Source organism: Limulus polyphemus, unplaced genomic scaffold (genome assembly GCF_000517525.1).
Source record: "Limulus polyphemus unplaced genomic scaffold, Limulus_polyphemus-2.1.2 Scaffold539, whole genome shotgun sequence".
NCBI classification, from domain to species: domain Eukaryota; kingdom Metazoa; phylum Arthropoda; class Merostomata; order Xiphosura; family Limulidae; genus Limulus; species Limulus polyphemus.
The window spans coordinates 109,978-121,800 of record NW_013666149.1 but is presented as its reverse complement, the minus strand read 5'-3'; the positions used below and the strand labels follow the sequence as shown (position 1 = coordinate 121,800).

General features: G+C 35.3%; 1 pseudogene; it reads right to left on the bottom strand.

Annotated features, from left to right (window-relative positions):
• Positions 1 to 4,404: 4,404 nt before the first annotated feature.
• LOC106458969 overlaps positions 4,405 to 11,823 on the bottom strand; it is a 13,111-nt pseudogene continuing 5,692 nt past the window's right edge.

Sequence of the window (11,823 nt, the reverse complement as noted above, 5' to 3'; positions counted from 1 at the left end):
ACGGAAAAACTGTAAGATAAATAATGGGAACAAATAGCTGATACGGCGAAACTGTAAGATAAATAATGGGAACAAATAGCTGATACGGCGAAACTGTAAGATAAATAATGGGAACAAATAGCTGATACTCTCGAAACTGTAAGATAAATAATGGGAACAAATAGCTGATACGGCGAAACTGTAAGATAAATAATGGGAACAAATAGCTGATACTCTCGACCATCCTTTGGAGTAGTAACTCCCATCCTTTTTGTTGGCGACCTCAAAATCATAATTTGGAAAATATGTTGTGGCCTTCTGACCCCTGCTATACAATATTTAATTATTCTAGTGCATACATCGTAATTCATCATTAATCGATACGTTATTTAATTCTAATATTTCCACGCATAGAGGGAGCTATCTGGCTTTAATCTTTTCTAGCTTTGTTCTCTTGAATTGAACATTCTTTCTTGACTTAAAAAATATTGCAGGTATGCAATAAACCTCATTTCATACCCTTAACAGGTCACAGTTGTTTCGCATCATAGCTTATGGTAGAGGGATTATTTAGTAACAAAAACCGGTTTTGTTGAAGACAAATCATTAAGTAATTTACTCACCCACCACCACCTCTCCCGGGAAACATTTCCTGGCTACAGCACTGCTTGCATACAAATGAATTTGTCTTTAAAATAAATTCATTTTGTGAGTGTTATATCAATTCTCGCCTTATTCTTAATATGCTCAATTTTTTTCCACTGAAATTTCGAAACATGCGATTGTTATTTATAAGAATTTTTGAGACCCCACAAAACTATAGAACTTATCAGATAACCTCGTCGCCTGTCTAATGACAACAAAAAAGTATTTAAATTTCGCAAAATGACAACTTTCCTTGCCCATTCAGGATATTTGAGATTGCATCAAATGTGGGAAAGGGACCTTTAGTTTAAAGCACAATAATCCCAATAAATTTGAAAATTACTGCTGATTTCATTGGTTAAACACAAAATATATTTATTTATTTCTTATTGAGAGGGAGGGAGACATACAGGGGGTTGAGTACATTATATTGAAACGATTTGGGGGCCTCACCATGTCGTTAAAGTCGAAGTAGTCACGCTTGTTCGTGCTCTACCCCACGAACGTGCATCTTGATAATAGTTTGTTTGTTTGTAATTAAGCACAAAGCTACACAATGGGCTATCTGTGCTCTGCCCACCACGGGTATCGAAACCCGGATTCTAACGTTTTAAGTCCGCAGACATACCGCTGTGCCACTGGGGGGGGGCTTGATAATAGTACTGCAGCATAGTTTCCACTGCATTAGTTAGACTGCCATATCTGTAGTACATCACTCTTCCCTGCATGCTTTCCTTAATTAATCTAATAGAAAACGATGACGGTTTCCCTGCTCCCGTTTCAACAGTCCGATCCCAGAGAAATCTATAGTTGGTTAATATTTGTATGAAATAGCATGGATACCCGTTTCATTCTTCGGTTGCTTTAGTTATGTGATGGTTAAATGGGAGGTATGAGTGGAAGCCTTATCTTTGTTGCCCAAACCTGTGGGTCTTGTTTCCGTACAAAGCCAGCATGTCTGTGTGGTACAAAGAATCCAAAACAATGGTATAATAGTAAGTAGAGTTCACCTTGACCTGAATCCGGGTACACTATTCAGCAATGATCATGAATCCTTTCGAAAACGTTTCACCTCATGCAGAAATGTTTTTCACCCATTGACCCGTAGAAAATGACGCGAAATTGATTACAGATATCAAGATATAGGTGTTGGAGTGTTGCCATTTTTTTCCTGGTTCATATCATTTTCTACAATTGATTTTCCTTTCCTGGATACGATGTTGAAGCAACTTCTGTAAGTATGTATTGTGTCGTGCCCCCACTTCTGTAAGTATGTATTGTGTCGTGCCCCCAGTGTCTCAGTGGTAAGTTTGCAGGCTTATAATGCTTAAAAAAATTGGATTTGTATACCCGTGATGAGTAGAACCGAGACAGCTAATTGTGTAGTTTTGTGTTTAACAATAACCAAACTAGTCTTGTGTTACTTTTCCGAACGAATATCCTTCTTGAATTATGTTGTATACTGTTGCCTGGGGCACGTGGACGGCTTTTGCCACTGAACTTTGTGTTCAAGAGTTCTCACTTCTTACAAGAAGCCGCGCATGATGGGGATACGACTTGCTGCAGGTCTCGTTCTGAGTTGTCCTTGTGCTCCAAGTGATCCATATTCCTTTGTTTTCCAATGCCATTAAGTAAAAGGAATATCCTCACGTTGGAAGTTCTAAATCTCCGAGCTGAACACATCTGTACGATCCGAGTATATGGATATTTTGCGTTCGAAAGGGCTGTTACCCAACCTTCCCAAAAGCAATCAGTTTTCGATGGAATCACACTACCTACACAACATCAAACAATGTCCAAATGTAGTTCTGATACATTCCATTCTATCTCGACTTTATATAGATAATTAAAAAAAGAACCCGCCAACGAACGGACAACATTACAAAACAATGTCTCTTTCTTCTTTCTAATAAATACAATCGTATGCCACACCTTTACTTCTTACCTGATCAGCTTGTTACAATAGACCCAGCTGCCTTTTAAAACTTTTTGATTTAGATCATTACATGGTAAAAGGTCAAACATTACAAAAAAAGAATATGAAACGGTAGAAGTATGAAATAATATTATAATATAGACTAATAACACCAAACAATACCTTTATTTTCTCCAGTTTTGATTACTACAAGCTTTCTTTCTTTTCCATGCGACAAGTTTTATAATTTTTTGATTATTTGAAAAAAATCAAAAGAAAGTAACAAAGGAATCACTTATAAAAAAAAAATATATAGAATAAATTTGAAACATGTACGTCGTACGAATGATAAAAGTTTAGTTATTGCCGAATGTCTTATCTGAGAAAGAGAGTTTTACATTGAAAAAAAAAAAGGCAGACTCCTGTCGACAAGGGACCTTTTATGAATTTAAAACGCAAGTACATAAAATATTTCACCTGAGTATTTATTTATAGGTTTTATAAGTTACTGACGACATCTTTAATTATTTATCAAATTTTCTGCAGTGTATATCATTATTTGTTTAAAAACACGCCTACTACTGGAATGAAATTGTAATATTCTCACTCTCCCTATTAATCTTATATATATATATATATATATATTGATGGAATATTCAAAGTGACCATAACATATTGTCGTAAGCAAGGACGATCATTCAACAACTCGCACGTAAAATCTACAAGAAACTGAGTTGAATTTCAAAGGTTTACTTTAAACTTTGTGTATTCCATTCCCCATGTGCAGTCGTTTTGGGGTCAGCTAAGTCATCTTATAATTTATAGCTAGTAAAACCTACAGAAGTATCGCTAGATGTGATGGGCCTAATTTTAACCTGATTTAACGTGGTCAATTAGGTGACTCACAGTTAAAAATAAAAGTACTTAAATTGAATCATATAGAAAGCATGCTTGTCGTTTCTAAACAGTGTCAGTTTTTTGAACTATGCTAATTGAAATTCAAGTACTTTAACTTTAGGAACATATCTATCCAATTCCTCGTGGAATTGTTGATCAAATAAAGATAATGCTATGTCGTTTATCAGATCCGAGACTTATAGAAAACTATATCAAATTTCAATGCACATCCGAGTAACGTGGTATTAATAACCGAGTTCGTGTTTTATGTTTATGAAAGAAACGTTTTTTGAACTTCAAATTTAAAAAATAGCTTAGGATAAAATTATCGTACAATATTGTTTAGCTTTTTACACGTTGTTAGTAGAGATTTGAATTCATTTGATAATGAATTATAAACTAACATTTAACCTAGAACTAGACAAAAATACAAAACCATACAGCCCAAGCGCTTTCTTCATCAGGCGCAAATTAAAAAAAAATTTCGAAAGCACTTGGGTTATAGGGATTTGCACTTTCGTCTGTAGTTGATTCTTTGAACCTACGTGTCTTCCTAACCTAGAACTAATGTAACCTTTCGAGAAAGTTTAGATAGCTAATTATGTTTCGTGAGAATAACAAACCTGCCAGTGTTTTCTTTCTACTCATGTGAAGCTGTACTAAAATATATCTTCTACCGTTGAATCCAGCTTTGTGAAGCTGTACTAAAATATAGCTTCTGCCGTTAAATCCAGCTTCAAATCTGGATTCAACGGTAGAAGCGATATTGTAGTACAGCTTCACATATCTGGATTCAACGGTAGAAGCTATATTTTAGTGCAGCTTCACAAAGCTGGATTCAACGGTAGAAGATATGTTTTAGTACAGCTTCACAAAGCTGGATTCAACAGTAGAAGCTATATTTTAGTGCAGCTTCACAAAGCTGGATTCAACAGTAGAAGCTATACTGTGGTGCGGTTCACGTGAAGCTGCACTAAAATATAGCTTCTACCATTGAATCCAGATATGTGAAGCTGTACTACAATATCGCTTCTACCGTTGAATCCAGCTTTGTGAAGCTGTACTAAAATATAGCTTCTACCGTTTAATCCAGCTTCGTGAAGCTGTACTACAGTATAGCTTCTACTGTTGAATCCCGCTTTGTGAAGCTGCACTAAAATATAGCTTCTAACGTTGAATCCAGCTTTGTGTAGCTGTACTAAAGTATAACTTCTACCGTTGAATCCAGTTCTATTGTTCCATATGAGATTCGCGGTCTACAAGTTTAGTTGAATAGAGATCCACGATGGAGTTTGACTCAGCTCTTTCCTGGTGACGTTTGAGTTCCTCGTGAAACGCTAGCAGACCTAACTGTGCATGAGATCCCTCTGTTAAGGCTCGAGACCGTAGACACGCTCTATATTGTTCAGGAAGTACATCAGTGTCGCACGACTTTTTATGCCAAATGTGAAAGATGCCTGGATCAGTTGCCCGTATCACTCTAATTGAACTTCTGACGTATTTCCGGTAAAGCATGACGTCCTCTCCTCCCCAACCTATAATTTCCTCATCGAAACCTTTTATTTTCAGAAAATCTGTCCGATATTGACAGGTCATACCAAATCCAAAGTCTCTCCAGAAGCCAGTGTCGCGGTTAATAACAAGCTGGTCAAGTTTTGTTGGCACTTCTTTCCCTTGAAGGGAATACACTATACTAGGATTGTACAAACTAAACACAATGGGATAGTAAACTCTTTGTCCTAGAGAAGAATTGATGCGACATCTGTCAAGAAACTTTTTAGAGAACACTATGTCCACATCACAAAAGAATAAGATAACATTTGGATCACCTTTCCAGTTCTGAGCCCCTACTTGAAGCCCCCTACCGCGTGAAAACGTTTCGTTCAAAGCTAATAACTGAAAACTTCGGAACTGAAACTTTTTCGAAAATTGATCCAGTAAAATTCGAATATTTTGCAATCCCTCCTGAGTAAAGTATACAACTGTAAGAAAAATATTTTCATCGTGGTTTAGTTGCATTTGAAAAAACATGTCTAAGAAGTTCTGAAATGCATCAGTTCTTCCAGATAAAGGAAGAATAACATTAACCAGTTTTTCTTTTATCCGAATGGTCTCTTTGCTAATGGTTTGCACGGGCCCGAAAGGCCGCATCAAGATAATTTTATGATAATTTTTGGTGTCATTCTTGTCTCGAAAAAAAAGTTCGTACTGTGTACCAGTAGTAGGCTCATTCCGATAAATCCCTTCAACAAAATCGTCAACTGTATATCTCTGTTTCTTCTGTCGATGTCTATTGATGTTTGCTAAAGTTCGAACAAATATTTCCAATAGATCTTTTCTCCTGTATCCAATTGGCTTCTCCACAACGCGTTTTCCTAAGCCTAATTCTACGGGATAAAGTTTACTAAACGTTAAATGGCTGAATGGTATTACTTCGTATTCGTTGTTAAGTTGAACACCCCTGTTTATTTCGGAGTTTCTAATCTGTTTCTCGATGTGAGACGTACAGTGGCGCTCACTAAAGGAACTCTGGGGAAGTAATGTTGTCAAAGCATAAGCGGAAATGTCATCTATGCTGAGTGTCTCTGAAAGCTTTTTTTGAAGCAGTTTGATTTGATTTCTTAAACGATCAGTTTCCAAACGATGTGCTTCTTCCCGCTGACGAAGTAGTTCTAGGTAAAAGTTTTCTGTCACAATGGAAGATTCACGGGAAAGAGAAAAAAAACCGGATTCTTCTATTCGTTCAGCCTCCAGTTCTTCATGCAATTTCAAGCCACAGCGCCCTATGAGCACCAGAGAGATTATAGATAAAGCAAAAAGAATGAAAAGTGCCTTTGTAACCATTCTCATGTTTGATAGATGAAAAGCATATCTTTTATCTCAAACACTTATTTAATTATATATGATCCGAAGCTGCTCTATTCTACAGTGATCCATTAGCTATATGACTCATCATGACTCTTTCTCTCTGTAAGAATTCTGGGTTTGAAGGATTGAAGTGATCCTGAAATAAAGATTGAATGCAATGAATTTGTACATAAGTATTAATATTGAATTTACAGTTCAAATATTACGATGACTTAATACATTTATGAATACATATTTTTTACGCTCACGTGAGTAAAAATATATTTTATGAGAGAAAAATATGTTTATATTTATGATGCAATGTTACATTAAATAAAAAAAAATAAGGCACGTAATTTTAAGGAGCTAACTCACTTCCAAAAGTAAACAGCTATTTCCTAAAAACAAAATTTAAACTAAGAACACTCATCATCAAAGTGGTATAATTATTTTTAAATCATACTCATGTATTTCTTACTACCCATCTTCTGGTGGCCATGTTTTGATCTTCATCACAGTGCACTTTATGTTTTTAAACTTATATATATATGAACCAATTACAATTTACAGGAGATACGAATTTGGTATTACAGTTATTGTTTTGCAACCTCTAATGATCCAAACCTGAACATTTTAACAATAGAATTTCTTGATTTTCATAGTCTATCGTTTTTCTAGATTTATGGATGCTGGTAAACGCTTTCTCAACATTTATGTGAGTTTTTTTTTTATGAAAAAGGAGAAAAATAAACCATAAATCTTATTACAGCAATACGAACACAAAAGGTTTTAATACGTTTATATCTTCCTTAGTCTTTTAACAAATAGCTTAAAGCAGGTTCATCTGCGATTTCCATTGTATTAAATTTGGTTGCTAGCTTAATGAGAGTCTTCCACTGTATTAGATTGGGTTGTAAATTTCATGCGAGTCTTACACTGTAGTAGATTTAATTGTCCGTTTAATGAGAGTTTTCTACTCTAGAAACTTTGGTTGTCAGTTCCTTGAGAGTCTTCCACTGTCGTAGGTTTGGCTGTCAGTTTCTTGCGAGTCTTCTGTCGTATTATATTTAGTTGTTAGTTTCATGCGAGTCTTCCACTGTTGTAAATTTGGTTGTAAGTTTCATGAAAGTCTTCCACTGTAGTAGACTTGGCTGTCAGTTTCACGTGAATCTTACACTGTATTAGATTTGGCTGTCGGTTTTATGCGAGTCTTCTGCTATATTATATTTGGTTGTCAGTGTCATGTGAGTCTTACGCTGAATTAGATTTGGTTGGAGATTTTAAACTTTTTAAAAATATGTCTTACATTGTGTCTTAAACGTATCCGTATTTCATCCTTTTTTTATGTCAGTAGAAGAAGTTACACGCAGATATTTCTAATATTTCATTTATTATTGTGTGGAAAACTAATATGAAGTGTGTCATTTTGAGAATTTTCAATTCGTGGTGGGCATGTATCGCCTAGTGGTTATTATGTTTAGACTGTGAAGCTGAGGTTCGTGGTTCGCGAGCTGTTACCAAAAAAAAAAAAAGCTCTGCACTATGGGATCATGGATGCACTTAAAAGTGATGGTCAAATTCCACTATTCGGTAAGACAAGAGATAGTTTTTTATGCAGCTTTGCGCAAAAACTCTGAAGGGGACAAAGCAACTAGTAGCGCCTCTTAACGGCAATCTAACAAATGAAAAACAAGAACAAAAACTTATGTAAGCATTTCACTAGTACACTACATTAAAAATACTAAAATTCACAGTCATAGTATAAGATAATTATACACACAATACCATTGACTATGTTAATATGACTTTAACCTGCTAAGGAAATATATTCTTGATTTTAACAATTAAACGTTCATACCCAGACATTTTCCAGTTACAGGTGGAAATTTTTTATGTATTCTCTAACGTGCTATTCATTAACAGCACTTAAATTCATAGAAATTAATCAAGATTTGATAACTTTCATCAAAACAGATCGAAGACATTTCCAATTAAGTATTTGTTGAAATAATATCGGTCAATGTATTATTGTATAACACTAGCGCCCTCTCATTTCTGTAAATCGTCTAAACTTGAATTGAAATATCAATTTGCTGATGGTATTTAAGGGTATAAAACATAATACTATTCAGATAGTACATTTATTTATAACGGAAGTTAAACTAAAATCCTAAAAGAACTAGCTGGTAGTCGGAAGCTTAATGTAAACCTCTTTTAATCTTTCTTCTAACGAGGATTGTCCTGAGATGAGTAAACTCGTCTGACTACAGCACAAAAATAGGTAAACAAATATCAACGAGATGTAAGAATATTCTTACAAATTTAGATCAACCTATCACATCAAGAGGCTCATTTTTAGGGCTTAAAATTAACTGCTACCCGCAAAAACCCGAAAGATTCATACACAGTTATTGGAGGTTTCAATGAATTTCTAAACAAAATTAAACCAATAATAGAAATTATAATTTTATTATGGTGAGATAGTTACGTTCGGACCTAAGACATAAAATATATAAAACATCAACTTGATGTTAGCTGAGGTTGAATATTTATGATGATACAGTGAATTTCCACATAAAATATTCTCATGGTAAGATTTAATGTTACTGTAGATTTCTTTTTAGTACCATTAGAAATAAAAATAACGTATACAAATTTCAATTCTTGAAGGGTATTGTAAGAATCTATGTAATAAGATTCAGTGTCTCTGTGTGTATCACATAACTCCTCCTAAACCACTGGGCACACTTATAAATGGTACCAAACGAATCGTCTTGGTCCCGAGGTTTGCACAAACGTAACATTTTCCACCACACCCCTTGAGGAATCCGGGGAATACCCGAAAACCCATTCTCCTAAACTGCTGGACTCATCGACGTTTCGGCCCCGAAGTTTGCACAAAGACAAAACTTTTCATCCAACCCGAAAACACTTTTACCTCAAATTTAGCATTGATTTATATTATAGCACGTAAATAAGTAAGCCTACTAATTACCGTTCGTAACTTGGTTCAAGAAATAAATTTGCATTATAGCGGCCCTGTAAGTTTGGGCCACAGGCCCACGGGTTCGCTAGTATAAACATATGATAGACGTTTGGCATATGTTCAAATACTTTTATACAAAATTCACTTAGAACAAGAAATAGTTTGCGGTGTGCGATCATTCAAAACACGCCTGCAAACTATTCAGTGACTCTAATATTTCATAATTTTGTCTAGACTTTTTCTTATTATTAAGCACGAAGCTATACAAAGAGTTATCTGTGCTTTGCCGGTTTTTAGCATTATAAGCCCTCAGATTTACCGCTGAGCCATAGGAGGCCTCCTAGTGATATGTTGAAGCAATAACTAGTATATTTAATTACGCTGCTCCTATATATTTATACATATCTGTTTTGTTATTTTCTAAGTGATAAGCTATAAAATGGGTTGCATGCACTCTGTTCACCGCGGGTTTGTTTGTTTTGAATTTTGCGCAAAGCTACACGAGGCCTATGTGCGCTAACCGTCCCTAATTTAGCTGTGTAAGACTAGAGGGAAGGCAGCTAGTCATCACCACCCACCGCCAATTTTTGGGCTACTCTTTTACCTACGAACAGTGGGATTGGCCGTCACGTTATAACGCCCCACGGCTGAAAGGGCGAAAATGTTTGGTGGGACGGGGATTCGAACCCGCGACCCTCAGATTGCGAGTCGAGCGCCCTAACCACCTGGCATTTCCACCGCGAAGAATCGAGCCCCGGATTTTAGCGTTGTAAGTTTGTAAACTTTTCGCTGACCCACCGGGTTTTCTCTCTCTCTCTTCTTTTAACTTCCCATATACTTTTGTCTGCGGTTGTACGTGATATTTGATGTGTTGTTTCAGATATATTCGAAACAAAACTGAAATGCGTTTTATTGATAACGGAACAAAGGCGTTGAACTTAAAAAAAAGAACAATATATATAAAAAAAATGTGAGGATTTTATTAGCTCTTGCAAGATTTATTATGTACATTATAATACTACAAAATATCAGTACTAGCTCTTGGTTTCGCTTTTGAGAAAATATGCTTTTTCTGTACTTTAATATACTGGGAACCTCGAAAAATTAAATAATTTTTTGAGATTATGACACAATTAAAAAATTAAGGTTAGGATATTTATTTATGAAGTTAGATACTTCATGGTGGTTTGAACCCTTTTGTTGCTGGTTTGTTTTTTATTGAAGCTGTGGTGCATTATATGTTTTTTATCTTTTTTTTTGTTGCTTATGCTGAACACGTAACAATTTTATATATTTATTTTGAAAGACATTTTCCATTGGTTAGAAATTATTCAAGATTTTTTGTTCAACCATATCTACACAACGAACGAGAAGTTTTGCACAAAAAAATAGAAAAACGGGGGGGGGGGGACTTTGTGAAGCTGTGTGGATTTACATCAGAATCCAGCTGTATATGTGCACACAGATAGCCTGGTTAATATTTGAAATCTTATATTGATCTTCTAGTTGTCGTCATCATTCATAGATATTCCTTCTGCTACATTAGATACGTATGATGTGATCTGTATGGCTGTATCTTTTTCATTCTTTGGTTCCTACTCTACCCGGGATGGCCTTTTACTAAACATGCTCGTACTTTCAGACGTGAGGAAGTTATAATGTGACAGTCAATCCCACTATTAGTTAGTAAAAAAAGAATCCCAAGAGTTGGCGATGGGTGGTGTTGACTGGATGCCTTCCCTATAGTCGATCACTGCTAAATTAGGGATGGCTAGCGCAGATAGTCCTCACATAGTTTTGCGCGAAATTAAAAAACAAAGAAACTACTCGGAATTCGCTAATTTACTTCTCACTCATTTTCAGAAATGTTTTAGTTGCTTTTTTTTTGTGCACTGGCCACTTAGTGGATTATCCGCATGAGTTAATAGGTTTGTTTTTAATAGCGTATATACTAATAAGTTAATTATTTGTGTGTACTTACCCACAAAGCCAGAGTTACTTCAAGCTCTTGAATATCATCAAAGATAAAAAAACAACAAAAAAACATGTAGCTTTCGAAATAATCTGTCAAACAGCAAGAAAATAAAAACGGTTCGTCTTCTTGATTTTATCTATTTCTCTACTATTTTACAACCTAGCTATATGCTATGCCTATAATTTTATTTAAAACATCCAAGTATCAACTTAATTGTGGCTTAATACTATCGTGATTCAAAGTCGCACCAGAAAAAGCAAATCAATATAATTTAGCCAGGAAATAAATATACAACAGTAACGTAGAAAACGTACACTGACCCGATAAGAAGGATGCGACAACTCAAATGCCACAATGTCGCCACTAAGTCGTCTTATGGTTCGCTCAAAGCATTTTTTTTTCATCGTAGCAAAACAGCTATCATTTTATGATTTAATTTGTTCTGTTTATCTTCTACAGTGTTTCGTATCAGAAATATCGAATTTCCATTAGTTGTACATGGTAAAGTCCAACAACAACAAAGTCCTAAAAGGAACCAATAGAAAGCTTGTTTGTTTGTAATTAAGCACAAAGCTACAC